The following is a 19276-nucleotide window of genomic DNA, read 5'->3' on the forward strand; positions in this document are numbered from 1 at the left end:
ATATTCTTTTTATTTATTTTTAACACAAATGGTGACACGCTCTATTTTCCTTTTTTTATTTATTAATATTTTCAACACAAATGGCAACATAATATACACTATTACCAACAGGCTTTTATGAATAATCTCATATCGTTCCTCATGTGTGAGAATACATTAGTAAGACAAAATCTGAAAAGTAGGTTTGCTGGATCAAAGGACGTGGATATTGTAATTTTGAGAGATACTACCAAAGGGAAGTGTTTTTTATTTATACAACGAATTGGCTACAATTTGTTTATTTATACGATGAATCCCACCGTGAGGGCCCACTCTCATGACCTCATCCAAAGCTAATTACCTCCCAAAGGCCCCACTTCCAAATATCATACATTGGGGTTAGGAATTTAAAATATGAATGTAGGGGGAACACCATTCAGTTGTGAGGCCCATGTGGCAAGGATGGGAGGCCTATTGGCTACCATGTGAGTGAGCTCGGCAGGGAATCCTCCTCCAGTAGGGGGCAGGGTGTGACTATCACCTTGATCAGTAGCTTGACTGTAACTTTAGGAGAGACCCTGAGGCAGAACCACCCAGTGAAGTCATGCCCAGATTCCCGACCCATAGACACTGTGAGATAAGTAATGTTTGTTGTCTTAAGCCGCTAAGTTTGGGGCAATGTACTATACAGCAACGGATAACTAATAATCATCCAGTATCATTCCACATTCAAATTTTACCACTTGCTCCAAGAATGTCTTTTACAGCTATTTTCTTGCCCAAATCGGGATCCAGTCTAGGTTCATCCACTGCATTTCTTGATTATTTTTAGTTTTTATAGTTTTGTCTTTTTTTTTTTTTTCAAACAGCATTGACATTTTGGAAAGCCCAGAGCAGTGAGTGGTCTGATTGTTTCTTCACAGTCTTGTTTAACTCGTTTCTCTTTATCCTGTAAACTTAAAAGTTGGATCTAGAGGCTGGATTTGATTCGGGTTAAACTTTTTGGCAAGAATATTTGAAAGGTAAAGTCGCATATTTCATATTGCATTATATTAGAGGGCAAATAATGTTAGAATGTTCCACTGTTGGTTTGACTGTCAATCTCTTTAGTGTAAAGCTATATATATTTTTTTCTTCTGCGGTTAATTAAGGTTCTGTGGAGTGGTAGTTGTTGGGTTATTCCTGTTTCCTATGACTTTACCTTGTGATGTTAGCATCCACTGATTCTTGCCTGGATGAACTATTACATCAGAGGTGGCAAAGTGGTAAGACTCTAATTTTATTATTCTTCCTATTTCTTAGCTTGTATTCTTCTGCAAAGAAAAGATTTTCTTTTCAATTCAATGGACACATGGGTTTTAGTTTATTTACTGTGTTATAATCAATTATTCTTCTTGGTGCTCCAAATCCTCTAAATTTGTCCAGAAGAAGCCCCTTCAAGATGGGCCCTGTGACCTTGTAACATGACTCCTTAGTCTTACAACACTTCCTTGCTTTCTGGAAGAAGATATCCCAGGCTTACTTGCAATTGTTAGTCCACAGAACTAAAACCAGCCAATTTCCTACAGAGCTTTGGTTACCAAGGAATGGTGCTTAGAAACCAAAATTTACACTTTAGGTATGCTCATTTTTTGAATACTTACCATTGGCACAGTTATTGTGCTAAGTGCTCAGAGAGGTTATGCACTCTGCTCAAGTTCACACAGCTATTAAATGGCAAAGATGGGATTTGAACCCAGGACATTACATTGCTATGCCTTCACCAGTAGTCCCCTTTACATATATGTCCACAGCTATATCTTATATATGAGTCTCATACCAGAAATTATTTATTAGTTAGTAGAACAACAATAAGTAGCTATACAAATTTTCTTAGTAACTTTTAATTCAATTATAAATAGTAGTTATTAAATTATGAAGACTTGAAAATTAGGAAGAATTTAGTATTTATTTTTAAATGCATCTCTGGAGATAGTACTAGGAAATGAGTAAGAAAATTTGTTGTAATATCACATTAAAAAAACAGAATTTATTCCTTTTCTTATATAAGCGTCTTTACTTGTGAATGTCTGATGCAATGTTATTCAGGCTTTGGAAACACACTCACTTTGGACTGAGTTCCTGCCAAAATAATAAAAATTACAAAAAAGTATACAGGCAATAAAAAACTTGAGGTCTTTAATAAAGTGCTCATTCATAAGATTATGACTCCAGAGATTTACTACTGAAAAATACTGTCAAGTGGTTTTACTGACACATTAACAGCCTCAGGAAGCTGTTCGTAGTGCTTTCTAAAGCTCTGTTTTTGAGGTAGGAAACTTACTTTATTAGCGAAGTCCAGAAGGACTGCAGAAGTAGAAGTATCTGCAGGGCCAGGGTGCTGTCTTTACATAACTCAGCTTTTCTGATTTGCTTAAAGACTCTACTTGAGTTCCTTTATGAAAATTTCAAAAATAAACATCCAGATGATTTATCATATGTTAATAAATTGTAAATATATTATTTGAAAATCTTTAGTAGTAAATATTGAAGTATGTTTTGAAAACTATCAAAGAATCATACCTTTCCTCTTGGTTATCTTGAAATAATCCACTGTTCAGCAAAGTAGCCACTTTGCCTACACAAACTATACGCCCATTTCCTACAGACTATAGAAGTTAATATTGGTAGGATCAGAAATTAAATTTACATATTGCATTTTAAACAGCTTCTTTCCTTTCACAGTGTTCACATTTTCTTTAATTCTAATAGCTAGATTTTAAAACTAAGAAATAATAGTGGTATTGGACTGAGGCAGGCCTGGGTTTGGAATGATGTCCTTTCTGCCTTTTTGGTTTGTTACCCTGCAGTAGAATATGTAAGAGGCACAGTGAGCAGAGTGGTTAAGCAGTGAGGCTCTTGAATTAGGCTTCTTGGGTTTTCATCCTGGCTCCAGAGTCATTTGGCTGTGGGGGCATGTGGCTTTACCTCTTTGAACCTCAGTTTTTTATTGTAAAACTGGAAAATAATTCAAGGGTCTTTTACAGTTATTGTTCAGTATTTTTATTTCTCTTTCCTAGGTATTTATTTTACCTAGGGACTAAAATAAACATGAGATTATTTTTAAGAGTACAGACATATGGAAGTAGTTCCTGGAAGTGTGAAATGATTACACAGGACAAATTACTAAAGACATTAAATATCTCTTACAATTTTGGGATCATAATATCAGAACTGACTCTCAGGTCATTTAGAATCTAGATCCTCTAACTCTCTATGTGAAATAAGAACCATCTTTAAAATGTCCCAGACTCTAGCTAGTGTCCAGCCTTTCCTTGAATTCCTCCAGAGGCAGGGACTCAAGTACAAAGAGGTCCATCTCATCTTTGTGACGTTCTGATTGTTTGACAGTTCTTCCTTGTAGCAAATCAGGATCAGAATCCCTATAGTTCATATCCTCATCCTGGCTCTATCTTATGAAACTTTACTGAATAAATGAAAATCCCTGTTCTGATGGCCACCCTTCAAGCACTTAAAGACATTTATTATGGATTTTCCAGTCTCTTCTGCTAAACAGCCCCGGATCTTTGAAGCTTTTCTTACGTGAACCTCCTTCTTATTGTCTGTGAGGTAGGGGGAGTTCTAGTCTCTGGGTGAGGAATTAAAATGAAAATAAACACCAAAATAGTATCTGCCCATATTATAAAAAATTTAAGCTGTTTGTAAAGCTCCAAAGTACAATCAAAACCCCTCTCTTCTTCCATTCTCACCCCTAGTCTCACACTTACAAAATAACTCATTTTAACTGTTTCTCTTTTTCAGTTCTTCTGATAATTATCATAAAGACTTTCAAGTAATTGATTCATCAATTTGAAGTAGTATTTTAAGACTTTCTGCTATGAAATATGAAGAATTTAATGTCTCCTACTTAGTTTTTATCAATACATAATATTTATACATATTTATGGGGTACATGTGATATTTGTTACATGCATAGAATGTGTAATGATCGAGTCAGGGTATTTGGGGTATCCATCACCTCGAGTATTTATCAGTTCTATGTGCTGAGAACATTTCAAGTCTTCTAGCTATTTTGAAATGTACAATACATTGTTGTTAGCTATAGTTACCCTACTCAGCTATCAAACAGTAGAACTTATACCTTCTATCAAACTATATGCTGGTACCCATTAACCAACCTCTCTTCAAGCCCCCATCCCACCCTCACACCCTTCCCAGTCTCTGGAATCTTTCTACTCTTTAACTCCATGAGATCAACTTTTTTTTTGGCTCCCACATATGAGTAAGAACACATGAGTGTGATATTTGTCTTTCTGTGGCAGGCTTATTTCACTTCACATAATGACCTCCACTTCATCCATGTTGCTGCAAAGGATACGATTGTATTCTTTTTATGGCCAAATTGTATTCCATTGTGTATATATACACCAGATTTTCTTACTTAATTTATCCATTGACAGACACTGGGTTGCTTCCCTATCTTTTGCTCTTGTGAATAATGTTGCAATAGATATGGGGGTGAAGGTATCACTCTGATATACTGAGTTCCTTTTTTTTGGATAAATATCCAGTAGAGGGCTTGTTGGATTGTATGGTAGTTCTATTTTTTAGATTTTTGTGAAGTTTCCATACTGCTTTCCACATTCCCACAAACAGTGTATAAGAGTTGCGTTTTCTCCGCATCCCCTCCAGCATCTTTTTGTCTTTTTAATAATGGCCATTCTAAGTGGGATAAGATGATGTCTCATTGTGATTTTAATTTGCATTTCTCTGTTGTTTAGTGATGTTGGCCATTTTTTCATATACCTTTTGGCCATTTGTATTTATTCTTTTGAGAAATGTCTACGTATGTCCTTTGCTAACTTTTTGATGAGCTTATTTGTTTTTCATTGTTGAGTTGTTTGTTTGATTTCTTTGTATATTCTGGATATTAGTCGAATGGATAGTTTGAAGATATTTTCTCCCATTCAACAGGTTGTCTCTTAACTCTGTTGATTGTTTCCTTTGCTATGCAGAAGTTGTTTAGCCTATTTTTGTTTTTGTTGCCTATACTTTTGAGGTTTTAGGCATAACATCTTTGCCTAGATCAATGTCTTGAACTGTTTCCCTATGTTTTCTTCTAGTAGTTTCATAGCTTTGGGTCTTATGTTTAAGTCTTTAATCCATTTAGAATTGATTTTTGTGTACAATAAGAGATAGGGGCCCAGGTTAATTCTTCTGCATATGGATAATTAGTTTTCTCAGCACCATCTATTGAAGAGGCTGTCCTTTTCCCAATGTATTTTTGTGGCACTTTTGTAGAAAATCAGTTGGATGTGAATTTATTTCTGGGTTCTCTATTCTGTTCCATTAGTCTATATGTTTGTTTTTATACCAATGCCATGCTTTCTTGCTTGCTATCGTCTTGTAGTATATTTTGAAATCAGGTAGTGTGATGCCTCCAACTTTGTTCTTTTTGTTCAGGATTGCATTGGCTTTTGAGGTCTTTTTTGGTTCTATATAAATTTTAGGATTGTGTTTTCTATTTCTGTGAAAAATGATACTGGTATTTTGATAAAGATTGCATTGAACCTGTAGATTGCTTTGAATAGTATATTTAACAATATTAATTCTTATGATCCATGAGCATGAGATGTCTTTCCATTTTTTAATGTCCTTTTTAATTTGTTTCATCTGTGTTTTGTTGTTTTCCTTATAGATATGTTTTACTTCCTTGGTTAAATTTATTCCTAGGTATTTTATTTTTTTGTAGCTATTATAAATGGGAGAGCTTTCTTAATTTCTTTTTTTTAGCTAGTTCATTATTGGTGTACAGAAATAGTACTAATTTTTGTATGTTGATTTTGTATGCTGCAACTTTACTGAACTTATCAGTTCTAAGAGTTCCTTTTTGTGGAGTCTTTTGGCTTTTTATAAATATAAGATTATGTCAGTTATAAAGAGAGACAATTTGACTTCCTCTTTTCTAATTTGGATACTTTTAATTTCTTTCTCTTGCCTAATTCCCTGGCTAGGACTTCCAGTACTACATTGAATAGGAACGATTAACGTGGGCGTCCTTGTCTTGTTCCAGTTCTTATAGGACAGGCTTTCAGCTTTTCCCCATTCAGTATGAAATTAGCTGTAGGGTTGTCACATTTGGCCTGAATTATGTTGAGACATGTTTCTTCTATGCCTGGTTTGTTGTGAATTTTTATCATGGAGTGATGTGAATTTTATCAGATGCTTTTCTGCATCTCTTGAGATGATTTCATAGTTTTTGTCCTTCATTCTGTTTTTATAATGGTAGATATAGTCCTTTTGCTTTCAAGTTTTGAACTTCCTTAAGCATTTCTTGTAGGATAAGTCAAGTGGAGATAAATTTCCTCCATTTTTGCTTATCTAGGAAAGATTTTATTTCCTCTTCATTTATGAAGAATAACTTTGATGGATATAGTTTTCTTGGTTGACAACTTTTTTCTTACAGTATTTTGAATATATCATCCTGTTCTCCTTTGGCCTGTAGGGTTTCTGCTGAGAAATCCTCTGTGAGTGTGATGGGGGTTCCCTCATAAGTGCTAGATGCTTTTCTCTAGCTGTTTTTAGAATTCTTTCTTTGTCTTTGACTTTTGAAAGTTTGACTATATTATGTGCTGTGGAGAAGAACTTTTTAAGTTGTATCTATTTGGAGATCTATCAAATTCTTGTATATGGAAGTCTAAATCTCTTGCTAGACTTAGGAAGTTTTTATATATTATTTCATTAAATGAGTTTTCAAACCCTTTCTCTTCACCTTCTGGGACACCAAAAATTCCAATATTTGGTCACTTATGGTGTTCCACATGTCATGTAGGTGCTGTTCTTTCTTTTTTCTTTCTTTTCTTTTTTTTTCTGACTGGGTTATTTCAAAGATTTTCCTTCAAGTTCTGAAATTTTTTCTTCTGTTTGATCCAGTCTATTACTGAATCTCTCAAATGTATTTTTTATTTCATTCAATGAATTCTTCACTTCCAGGATTTCTGTTCTGTTCTCTTTTATGATATCTATCTCTTTTGTAAATTTCTCCTTCACATCCTGGATGGTTTTTCTAATTTCTTTGTATTGTTTACTTGTATTCTCTTGTGTTTAATTGAGCTTCTTTAATATTATTATTTTAGTTTTTACCCCAGCATTTCATAAATTTCTTTTTCATTGGAATCTGTTGCCGAAGAATTATTGTATTCCTTTGGAGGTGTCATATTTCCTTGCTTTTTGGTGTTTCTTGTGTCCTTATGTTGATATCTGTGCATCTGTTGTAACAGTCACTTCTTCCAATTGTTTGCATTTGCTTTTGTAGGGGAGGACTTTTTCCTGAAGATGTGTCTATGGTTTCAATTGGGTAAGGCATTTTGGCTTAGAGACTGTGTGCATATAGTAGTGTAGTCTCTGTATAATTTCTTTGGCTGTACATAGTGCCAGTGGTGTCTGTGATTTCTCAGTGGCTTAAGGTGTGATTGTCAGTGGAGGCTGTGGTGAAGTTTCAGTGGGGACAGGGACACCAGGTGGGCCAGTCCTTAGGCCCTAGTAGGATCAGCAGCAGGCTGAACATGCCTGTCCTTGGACCCCATGTTGATGTATGCTAGCACCAGTGTTAGCTGGTCCAGGTGGGCTGATTCTTAGGCCCCAAAGCAGTTTGCTCAGGTTCCAGCAGTGGCATCAATGGACTGGGTGGCTGGGCAGGTCCTTGGGCCCCTGGGCAGTGGGGTGGCATGGGCAATGATAGCAGCAGTAGCAGGACAACCTCTGCCTCCCAAGTGGTCCATGCTGGTATTAGCAGTGGCTACAGTGGGTTGGGTGGGCCAGTCTCTAGGCCCACAGGTGGTGGGTCTGGGTGGGTGCCAGCTGTGGTGGTAGTGCCAGAGTGGGTGGGCCTGTCTTCAGGCTCCTGATAGAAGTGCTCAAGTACCAATGGTGGTGGATGGGGGAGGGAGATCATTTGGCCCCTGGATGGTGTAGTTGGGCACTGGAGAAGCAGAGTCAAGATGGGTAGGAGTGTCCTTAGTCCTCCCAGTGGTGTGTATGAGCACTGGCTATGGTGTGCAGGAGCAGGGTGATCCCCAGGGCCCTGGAGGAGAGTCAAGTGGGGATGGCAGTGGCTGCAGCTAAAGGCAGGCATCTGGGGAGTGCATGCCTCAGACCTAGGTGATGGCTCTGGGTGGGGGAGCCTGTCTTCAGGGTACATGTAAGTGTGTGATGGTGGCCCGTCTGCTAGTGGGGGCAAGGTCTCTGCTAGTGGCTTATGCTTTGGCCCCAGCAACAGCAGCCAACTATAGTAGCAGCTGTGGGTAGGAAATGTCTATGGGGATCCAAGGATGTGGAGATGCAGGGGACTGTTGGGCTCCAGGGCAGGATGCTGTCTAGTGGGGGCTGGGCTCTTAAAATGGTGCCTTGCTGTGGCTGTCTAGGATTCAGGGGTGTGTGGGACATAATGTGAGTTCCTTCTCTGGAGCAATCCTGTCACATGGTCTCCAGACAATTCCCTATGTTAGTCTCAGATCCCATGTGGGTCAAGAGGCTCTCCCATGGCTAGGATTGGAGGAGTTCACAATGGGAATGTGGACTGCTGGGGGTCTCTCACTTACCCTTTCCCCACACTGGGGAGCCTCTTTGGGCTCCTAGCCAGTGCTGGCTAAGCAGGCTGCTTTGCTTCCTTCTCCTTCTTTGCCTTAGGTATTTCCTGGCACTTCTCTGTTGAGTTTCATGTTCTCTCTTTGATGATCTAATTGAGGTACAATTACCTACTCATTGTTTTGGTTCCTCTTTGTGGAAGAGAGGACTGCCAGATGCCTCCAGGCTGCATCTTCAAGCCCCTCCCCTCCAGACCATCTAATACCACCTACATTTTAGCCTCTTTTTTCTATGTCCCAGTGTTTATCATATTATTATATTTACATGGTCAGGGTTTACATTCTGTTCTGTAACTGTAATGAAGTCTTCAATGGTTTCTCTTTAGGTTCATTCTAAAAATTAAAAATTAGTTAAAACAGTATTTAAAATAATATGATTATATAAATATTTTTATTGTGGGTCTAATGTTAGCATGTGATGCTGAACCTATTCCATTTTGCCAATGTCCGTTTTAAAATTTCCAGATGGTAATTGTCGATGGTCCTCCAAGCACAGTCTGACCAGTTCAGGGCAGAGTGTCTGCAGGACTGTAGTGCAGCTCAGGAACACATTGGCCTCTTGGGCAGCTAAATTTGTTATCAACTGGTATTGATTTTGTTAATAATGAGAATTTCAAACTTGAGCTGAATTCTTATTATTTTCCAAGGTTGATGATGCCATTGGGACAGCTCAGATTTGCAAAAAATCTCATTTTCAAGTAAAATGTTACTCTGAAAGTTCTACTCTATTAGCTCAAGGACCTGAGCAGAACAAACCAAATCATCCTACATGACAGACTTCCAAACTTTTGAAGACATCTACAGGATAAATGCCTCTATTTTTTTTTAACATTTCCTCTTGGAACATGGTAACTCTGAATATACCCTAATACAGTTTCTTTTCAAACTATCTATAGGGAAGGATACTTTTTTCTTTATTTCCAATCCATTGCCAAGTGACATTTCTATAAGATACAATAAAAATGAATTAATAGGAAAAATTTATTTAAAAAGATATATAAAACAAAGTCCAAATTTTAATTAGAAGTTACAGACATAAAATTAAATTTCAATAAATATTATCAGAATAAACATGGGAAAACTAATAGAATCACATAAACTACACATTCTTTTTTGAAAGTATGTTTGTAAGAGATTAATATAGAGAATCACTATTATACTCATAGCTTTTTGTTATTCTTCAATCATATCTGACCAAGAATTTATGACTAAACTTCCTTGTATTAAAATTCTACATGTACACTTTGAGTGAATACTGCTTATGTCAGTATTTAAAGTTTAATTGTAACTATGAGCTAACTTCTTGCTGGTTAATTTAGGTAATCTTGGTTGGATTGATGAAAATGCTGCTTGCAGAGGGTAATGTATATCATATGATTTCATATTTTGCTTTTAAGATATTCACGGTAGTAAACCTATCTCACAGAGGCTTGTTGAGAATAGAAGAGATTTTAAAGCAATTTTAGAAATCTCACCATATTTATTTGTAACTTGTATCCAAAATGAAACAAATGTTGTGTTTTAAAAATCTATCTTCAATCCTCTATCTGTAGACAGTTCTATATCTGTAGATAGTGTAATTTATTTTGTGAAAGTGTAGTTAAATTTAAATTACATTTGGTGAATGAAATGGGCTCTGGATTTTATATAATTTTTATTATTAGATTATACTTGGCAAACTAACCTCAAATATTACATTTTTAACATTTTCCCACAGTATACAACAGATGTACAACTCATACCACATGCCACTTACCATAGGAGTTCAACAAAGCCTGAATAGGTGCATAGCTTTTTCAAAAAGCAAATCCACTGTTCTTGGATGTTGCTAAACTCTAACTCCTAATTTCTGAAATTATCTTGTTGGGACTTGGCACAGATAAGTGCGTAAGTGGCACCAGACTGTAAATCTCATTTTGAATAGCATTATTTTAGGACTGGTTTATCTGTATTAAAGTTTGAATCCCAGAACTGAATGTCAAACTCCAGCCTTGGTTTAATTCAATTGTAATAGAGCACCTTATTCTTTTTTTTGTAATTTCAATAGATTTGAAATTAAAATAAAGTGTTTTTTGTTACATGAATGAATTGTATCATGCCAAAGTCAGGGCTTTCAGTGTACTCATCACCAGAATAGTGTACATTATATCCAATAGGTAGATTTTTATCCCTCACTGTCTCCTACTCTCCCCTCTTCTTACTTTCCAATGTCCATTACAGCTCTTTATGACTATATGTCTCCTTTTTTTTTTAGCTTCCACTTATAAGCGAGGATGTGTGGTATCTGTTTTTTCATTCCTGAGATATTTCACTTAGGATAATGATCTTCAGTTCCACCCAAGTTGCTGCAAAAGACATTATTTCATTCATTTTTATGGCTGAGTAAGACTCCATGCTTATACATATACCACATTTTCTTTATTCACTTATCAGTTGATGGACACTTAGGCTGGTTCTCTATCTTTGGGCTTGTGATTTGTGCTGCAATAAGCATGTGGGTGCAGGTGGCTTTTTTAAAATATATATATAAAAAGAATTCTTTTCCTTCAGGTAGATAACCAGTAGTGGGATTGCTGGATTGAATAATAGGTCTACCTTTAGTTCTCTGAGGAATCTCCATACTGCTTTCCATAGTGGCTGTACACATTTATATGCCCACAAACAGCATATAGGCATTCGCTTTTCACCAGAACCACACAAACATCTATTGCTTTTTGACTTTTTATTAATAATGATGGCAATTCTGACAGGAGTAAGGTGGTATTTCTTTGTGGTTTTAATTTGCATTTTCCTGATAATTAGTGATGCTGAGCATTTTTTTCAAATGGTTTGTTGACCATTTATTTATCTTCTTTTGAGAATAGTCTGTTCATGTCTTTTGCCAACTTTTTGATGGGGTTATTTGTTTTTTTCTTGCTGATTTGTTTGAGTTCTTTGTAGGTTCTGGATACTAGCTCTTTGTCAGAGGAATAGTTTGTGAATATTTTCTCCCATTATGCAGATTGTCTGCTTACTCTGTTGATTATTTCCTTTGCTGTGCAGAAAATTTTTAGTTTAATTAAGTCCCATTTGTTTATTTTTGTTGTTGCTGTTATTGCTTTTGAGGTCTTAGCCATAAATTCTTTGCCAGGCCAATGTCTAGAAGAGTTTTTCCTACGTAGTCTTCTAGAATTCTTATGGTTTCAAGTCTTACATTTAAGTTTGTAAGTCATCTTGCGTTAATTTTTGTATATGGTGAGAGATAGGGATCCAGTTTCATTCACATGCAGAATATGGCTATCCAATTTTCCCAGCACCATTTATCAAATAGGTTGTCCTTTCCCCAAAAATATTCTTGTATGCTTCGTCAAAAATTAGTTGGTTGTTGCTATAGGCTTTATGTCTGGGTTCTCTATGCTGTTCCATGTGTCTACCTTTACACCAGTACCATGCTGTTTTGGTTACTATAGCCTTGTAGTATAATTTAAAGTCAGGTAAGGTGATGCCTCCAGATTTGTTCTTTTTACTTAGGATTGCTTTGGCTATTTAGGCTCTTTTTTGGCTCCAGGCGAAGTTTAGGATTATTTTTTTCTAGGTCTGTGAAAAATGACATTGGTATTTTGGTGGGAATTGTGTTGCATCTGTAAACCACTTTGGACAGTATGGACATTTTAATAATGTTGATTCTTCCAATCCACGAGCAGGGGATGTTTTTCCATTCATTTGTATCATCTATGATTTTTTTCATGAATGTTTTATAGTTCTCCTTGTAGAAATCTTTCATCTCCTTGGTTGACTATATTTCTAGCTATTTTATTTCCTTTGTAACTTTTGTAAATGATATTGAGTTGTTGATTTGACTCTCAGCCTGACTGTTATTAGTGTATAGAAATGCTACTGATTTGTGTACATTAATTTTATATCCTAAGACTTTACTGAATTTATTTATCAATGCTAGGGGTCTTTTGCTGGAGTCTTTAGGGTTATCTAGGTATAAGATCATATTGTCAGCAAACTGGGATAGTTTAACATTCTTTTTCCTTATTTGGATGCCCTTTATTTCTTTCCCTTGCCTGATTGCTCTGGCTAGGACTTCCAGTATTATGTTGAATAGAAGTGGTGACATCTTTGTCTTATTCCAGTTCTTAGAGGGAACAGTGTCAACATTTCCCTATTTAGTATAATGTTGGCTACAGGTTTTTCATATAAGGCTTTTATTATTTTGAGGCATGTTCCTTCTAGGCCTAGATTATTGAGGGTTTTTATCATGAAAGGGTGCTGAATTTTATTGAACACTTTTTCTTCATCTATTGAGATTATCATATAGTTTTTGTTTTTAATTCTCTTTATGCAGTGAATCACCTTTTGATGCATATGTTGAACCATCCTTACATCCCTGGGATTAAACCCACTTGACCATGGTGAATTATCTTTTTGATATGCTGTTTGATTCAGTTTGCTGGTATATTCTTGAGAATTTTTGCATTTATGTTTATGAGGGTTATTGGTCTGTAGTTTTCTTTGTTGTGTGTCCTTTCCTGGCTTTGGTATCAGGGTGATACTGAATTTGTAGAATGAGTTAAGGAGGATTTCCTCCTTATTGATGTTATGGAACAATTTCAGTTGGAAATGTACCAGTTTTTCTTTGTAGGTCTAGTAGAATTTGACTGCTAATCCATCTGGTCCTGGCTTTTTTTTTTTGTTGGAAGATTTTTTTTTTACCCTTATTGGTGTGCTCAGATTTCTATTTCTTCCTAATTCAGCCTTGAAAAGTTGTGTGTTTACAAAAATTTATTCATTTTGTCTAGATTTTCTAGTTTGTGTGTGTAGATGTCTTCATAGTTGTCTCAAATGATATTTTGAATTTTGGGGATCAGTTGTAATGTCTCCTTTTTCATTTCTAATTGAGCTTATTTTAATACTTTCTCTTCTATTTCTGATTATTCTATTTAGTGGTCTATCAAGTCTGTTTTTCTTTTCAAAGAACCAACTTTTTTTTCATTGACCCTTTGTATTTTTTTTTTGTTTGTTTGTTTCCATTTTGTTAGGTTCTGATCTGATGTTTGTTATTTTTTTCTTCTGCTTCCTTTGAGTTTTTCTTTTTCTAGTTCCTTGAGGTATGACATTAAGTTTTTAATTTGTGATCTTTCTGTCTTTTTGATGTAGGGATGTAAAGCTATGTACTTTCCTCTTAGCACTGCCTTTGCTATATTCCAGTGATTTTGGAAGCTTGTGTCTTATTTGTCATTCCATTTGAAATTTTTTTGATTTCCATCTTGATATCATCACTGACCCAAGGATTATTCAGCAGCAGGTTGTTTAATTTTCATGTGTTTGTGTAGTTTTGAGAGGTCTTCTTGGAATTGATTTCTGATTTTATTCCACTGTGGTCTGAGAAGATACATGGTATGATTTTCATTTACCTAAATTTGCTGAGACTTATTTTGTGGTCTAACATATGATCTACCTTGGAAAATGTGCCATGTGTTTATGAGAATGTATATTCTGTAGTTTTTGAGTAGAATGTTCTGTGAATGTTGATTATGTCCAATTTTTCTAAAGTTCTGTTTAAATTCAGTGTTTCTTTGTTGATTTTCTGCCTTGAGGATCTATCCAGTTCTGTTATGGAATCTTGAAGTCCCTAGCTGTTATGATGTTGTGTTTATTTCCTTCCTTAGTTTTACCAGGATTTGTATTAAGAATGTGGGAGCTCCTGTGTTAGGTGCATATACATTTAAGATTGTTATATTTTCTTGTTGAAACTGATCCCTTTATCATTATGTAATGACCATCTTGTCTTTTTTTTTTTACCATTATTGATTTAAATTCTATTTTATCTTATATGAGAATAGCTAGTCCTGCTCACTTTTGATTTCCATTTGTGTGGAATATTTTTTTCCATCCCTTTACCTCAAATTTATAAGAATCTTTGCAAGTTAAATGGGTTTCTTGGAGACAGCATAGTTTTGTTCTTTTATCCATTTAGTCATCTATACCTTTTAAGTTGGGCATTAAGACATTTACATTTTATGTTAGTATTGATATGTAAGATACTATTCTGTTCATCATGTCGATTGTTACCTAGTTGCTTTGTTTTCTCCTTTGTGTTACTGTTTTGTAAGATCTGTGAGTTTTAACTTTTAGGTGTTTTTATACCCATGGGTGTTGATTGTTCTGTCCCATGTATAGAGCACTTTTAAGCATTTCTTGTAGGGCAGGTCTAGTGGTGACAAATTCCCTTAGTGTGTGTTTGTCTGAGAAAGGCTTTATTTGTCCTTCATTTAAGAAGTTTAGTTTTTCAGGGTACAAAATTCTCGGATGGTAGTTATTTTGTTAAAGAAGACTAAAAATCGGACCCCAATCCCTTCTGGCTTGTAAAGTTTCTGTTGTGAGGTCTGCCATTAGTCTGATGGGTTTTCCCTTGTAAGTTACTTGATGCTTTCACCTTGCAGCTTGTAGGATTTTCACGTTCACTTTGACTTTGGCCAGATTGATGACCATGTGTCTTGATGATGTCTTATTTGTCATGACTCTTGCAGGTGTTGGATGACTTTCTTATATCTGGATGTCTGAAAATCTAGTAGTACCAGAGAAGTTTTCCTCAATTATTCTCACAAATAGGTTTCCATGCTTTTTTATTTTTCTTCTTCTCCCTCAGGGATACTTGTGAATCTTATATTTGTCCACTTTACTTAGTCCCATATTTCTTGGAGAGATTGTTCATTCTTGATTCTTTTTTCTACATTTTTGACTGACTTGGTTAATTTGAAAGCCTTGTCTTTAAGCTGTGAAATTCTTTCTTCTGCTTGGTCTAGTCTATTTTAAAACTTTCTGCTGTATATTGAAATTCTCTAAATGACTCTTTCACTTCCAGAAGTTCTGTTATATTTTTTCTTATGTTATTTATCTCTTTATTGAATTTTTCATTCTTGTCCAGAATTTGTTTGTTTTCTGGTTTCTTTGTGTCAGTTTCCAACTTTCTCATCAATCCCATCGGTCTTACTTGCTATCCACGTTCTGAATTCCCTATCTGACATTTCAACAATTTCCTTTGGGTTGGAGTCCATTGCAGGAGAGCTATTGTGATTCATTGAAGGTGTCAAGGCAGCCGGTGTTTTCATGTTGCCAAAGTTCTTATGCTGGTTCCTTCTCTTCTGGAACCTCTTCTCTCAGCTCAAAGCAGATAATTTTGTGGTATTCCTATTCTCCTCTTGTGGGACCTCTACTGCTAAGTGAAGTGAGGGAGAGGTACCTGGATGGCATACTTGAGTCTTACTCTGGAATTCACCAGGAGGAGAGGGCCTGTGAGCATTTATTAATACTGCCACTGTTCTGCATCTCCGTGTTCCCCTGTGGTTGTCATGCAGCTGCTGTGACAGGGCAGACCTGTGGCAGGTGGTCCACCAAGGTCCAGCAGCATTGGCTGCATAGTTGTTTGCCCTGCCCCAGTCTGTTTGTGGTGGGGCTTCCCAGGCAGCCCAGCTGTGCTGCCCAGATGGTGTGCAGTGGGTGCTGAAGGTCGTGGGTGTGTGTTCATCATGGATCTCATGAGTCTCATGAGTCTCGTGTTCATCATGGGAAGTGTGGTTGGGTGGGGCCACACAGGCTATGACAGCAGGTGCAGTGTCTGTGAGTGCCTACCCTGCCCTAGTCGCCTGGTGGTGGGGCAGGGAGGGGCTCATGGCACTTGCTTACAGGGCTCACAAGAGCTCTTGACTTTCCTGCTCTCTCCCCAGACTGGCAGGGGTAAGGGGGAGGCAGCTGCTCCAAATCTGACCCCCAGGTAGATGCAGCACTCTGGGGCTGGCACCTCAAAATGGTGCCAGTTGCAGTTCCCAGGGTTTGGCAGCCAGCTGTGCCTTCTCTCCAGAGCAATATCACTGCACAGCCTCCAGTCAGGTCTCTGTATTAGTCTGGAGGCCTGCTGCAGTGGAGGGTCCCTCCTGCAGCTCCAGTTACAATGTCTGCAGGGGAAGTATGGAGCCCAGAGGTTCTTCTCTCTGTCCTTTACCCATGTGCAGGTACCTTCCCCAGGTACCTGCGACCCTGCTGAGTGGGTCATCCTACTTCTCTCCCTTTGACTTTGTGCCTCCCGTGGCTTGTTTGTTAATTCCCAATGCTGTCTCTTAGGTGATCGATCTGAAGGTGAATATCTATTCACCACTTTCAAGCCTATCCATGAGAGTAGCATTGTGCAGGCTGCTTCTAGTCTGCCCTCTTGGCCCCTCACACCTCCTTTATTCTAGATACTTTACTTTATTAACACAGCCTAAATGTGCTGTGTACGTGCATGTGCTAGTCTATACTCATATCAATATTGATTCAGCACTTTAAATGGACAGAAGTTCCCCAGTGTTGTCACAGTTGCCACTGTTCTATGGCATCTTTCTTCCATTTCAGTCCACCTTCCCTCCCCCCACACCACCCCCAGCTATAGTTCCCTTCTACAGAGATAACCAGAATTGGCAGTTACTTGTGCATGTCTCTAGAGGTGCTGTTTTCATAAAGCTACAAAGGTACTCTGCCAGACACACTGTTTGGCACCTTATTTTCTCCACTAACTATATCTTGGGGAATGTTTCATTTTGGCATATGAAAAGTTTCCCCATTTCTTTTTAAGGGTATATAGTATTCTATGGTATCAATGTCTTGTATTTGTTTAAACAATCACTTACAATGAATATTCATGTAGCACCTATTTGCTATATTATAATTGAGTAACTCTGCATACACCTCCTTTTCCATATTTAGTAATCTATCCTATAGATACATTCTTAAGACCAGAATTGCAGGGCCAAAAAGTACGTGCATGTGAAATTTTGTTAAATATTTATATCAACAATGTATACCAAAATTATAGCTATTCTTACTTCTATCAGTAATGTATGGGAGTGCCTGTTTGGGAGAATTTCTGAGTTTATTTGTTAATCATAATTACAGTAGGTAGAATTAACCAACTGATATTTTATTTTATAAAATTGATCTAGGATTGGAGAAATTTTAAGCTCAAGCCAGAGGTTCTCCACCCTGATGATATTTAGATGTTGTGTTTTTGAGAGGCAATACGATCTCATGTGTACCTAAATCCATATAATAGTTAGCAACATCATAAAAAGAATCAAATGTGTTTTTAAAACACAAACCTTTGGATGGTTTCATTACTTAATGTAGATTCACACATTTAAATGGGAAGCTAAATTGAATCCCGTAATCATATTACTTATAAATGTTTGTGTTACAAGTAATAGTGAAGGGTTCATTATTCCTTTGTTGCATTAGTTGGATCAAATCTAAAGATCTGTTAATTATAAAAAAAATCTTTTTTAAGCAATCCACATCACTGACTATATAGGGCCTGTCCTCATTTGCAAATGTGATTTCCTCTGTGGAGGTCAGTCTGATTTTGCTCATAGGAAGCTACTTCTTTCTTGTTCTGTGTGTCAGCGTGGTCTGACAGCAATCCTAGGTCCTAGCCAATGGTCCTGATGTCACATTATTTTATGCCATGTGCTTCAGTGTATCCTTGAGGTAGCCATGCAACCAGACTCCACTCTGGTGGCTTTCTCCTGATAGCCGTACGGGTAATTGCATTTGCAGTCTGAGGACATCTATTTCCAGCAGATCAGCCCAGTGCCCCTGAATCTTCAAGCACGTAATCAGAGCACTGGAAGAGCGGCCGTTCCCAAGGCCTTGTCACTGGCTCCTGAGTGCTGCATTTCATAGGAGAAACAGATTAGAGTTTATGAGGCTGGATGTGTCCAGAAAAGGAAAACCTCACCTGCTAACAGGCACCGTTGTAGTCTGCAATCACAAGCTAATTTTATGATTTTTACTAGACATAAATGTTCGTGCTTAGGTTTAAAAAGAAAAAGTACTTTTTATTTGTTAGAGATGATTGTTTTGATCCTTGTCTCTAAGCCAGTGAAATAATAATATGATACTGGGGTAGGTATATTCCTCACAGTTGAAATATTTTAATTGTGTTTACTGGCCTCCTGGTGTTAGCTGTCAGTTGATCCATCTACTCCAAATTGATAGTAAGTCCATAGTACACAAGCATCTGTTATATTTTTGTGTGTATTTTGAGGGCCTTTTGTAAATAATTGGTTAAAATATTGCTCTATTGACCATGGCAACTTCCTCTTTTTGCATTAGAGATTTTCTTTCAATATCAAAGTTAATATATAATAGCTATGTGGGTTTAGAACTGTAAAGTGATTAGGATAAATTTTCACCCTTGAGTCACTGAATTTAGTACCTCAAATTTCTAACCACACATTAGATTGTACAGTTGGTTTTCTGTGTCCCTGAGTTCCACATCTCTAGATTCAACCAACTGTGGATTGAAAATATTTGGGAGAAAAATACAAAATAACAGTACAGCAATAAAAAATAATAAAAATAAAAACCAAAACAGTACAGCAACTATTTACCTGGCATTTACATTGTATTAGGTATTATAAGTAATCTACAGATGATTTAAAGTATATGGGAGGATGTACGTAGGTTATACGCAAATTCTATGCCATTTTATATCAGGGACTTGAGCATCCTTGGGTTTTGGTATCTTTGAGGGGGTCGTGGAACCAATCTCCTGAGGATAACAAAGGACAACTGTAGTTTCTAAGTAAAATATGGGCCCAATTTATTATCACCAACGTTGACACTGGTTA

General features: G+C 36.8%; 1 protein-coding gene across 1 annotated transcript in view; it reads left to right on the forward strand.

Annotated features, from left to right (window-relative positions):
• CCDC170 (coiled-coil domain containing 170) overlaps nt 1–19276 on the forward strand; it is an 83855-nt gene that overhangs the window by 32266 nt on the left and 32313 nt on the right. The window lies entirely within an intron of this gene.

The sequence above is a fragment of the Eulemur rufifrons genome, chromosome 15 (genome assembly GCF_041146395.1).
Source record: "Eulemur rufifrons isolate Redbay chromosome 15, OSU_ERuf_1, whole genome shotgun sequence".
Classification (NCBI taxonomy): Eukaryota; Metazoa; Chordata; class Mammalia; order Primates; family Lemuridae; genus Eulemur; species Eulemur rufifrons.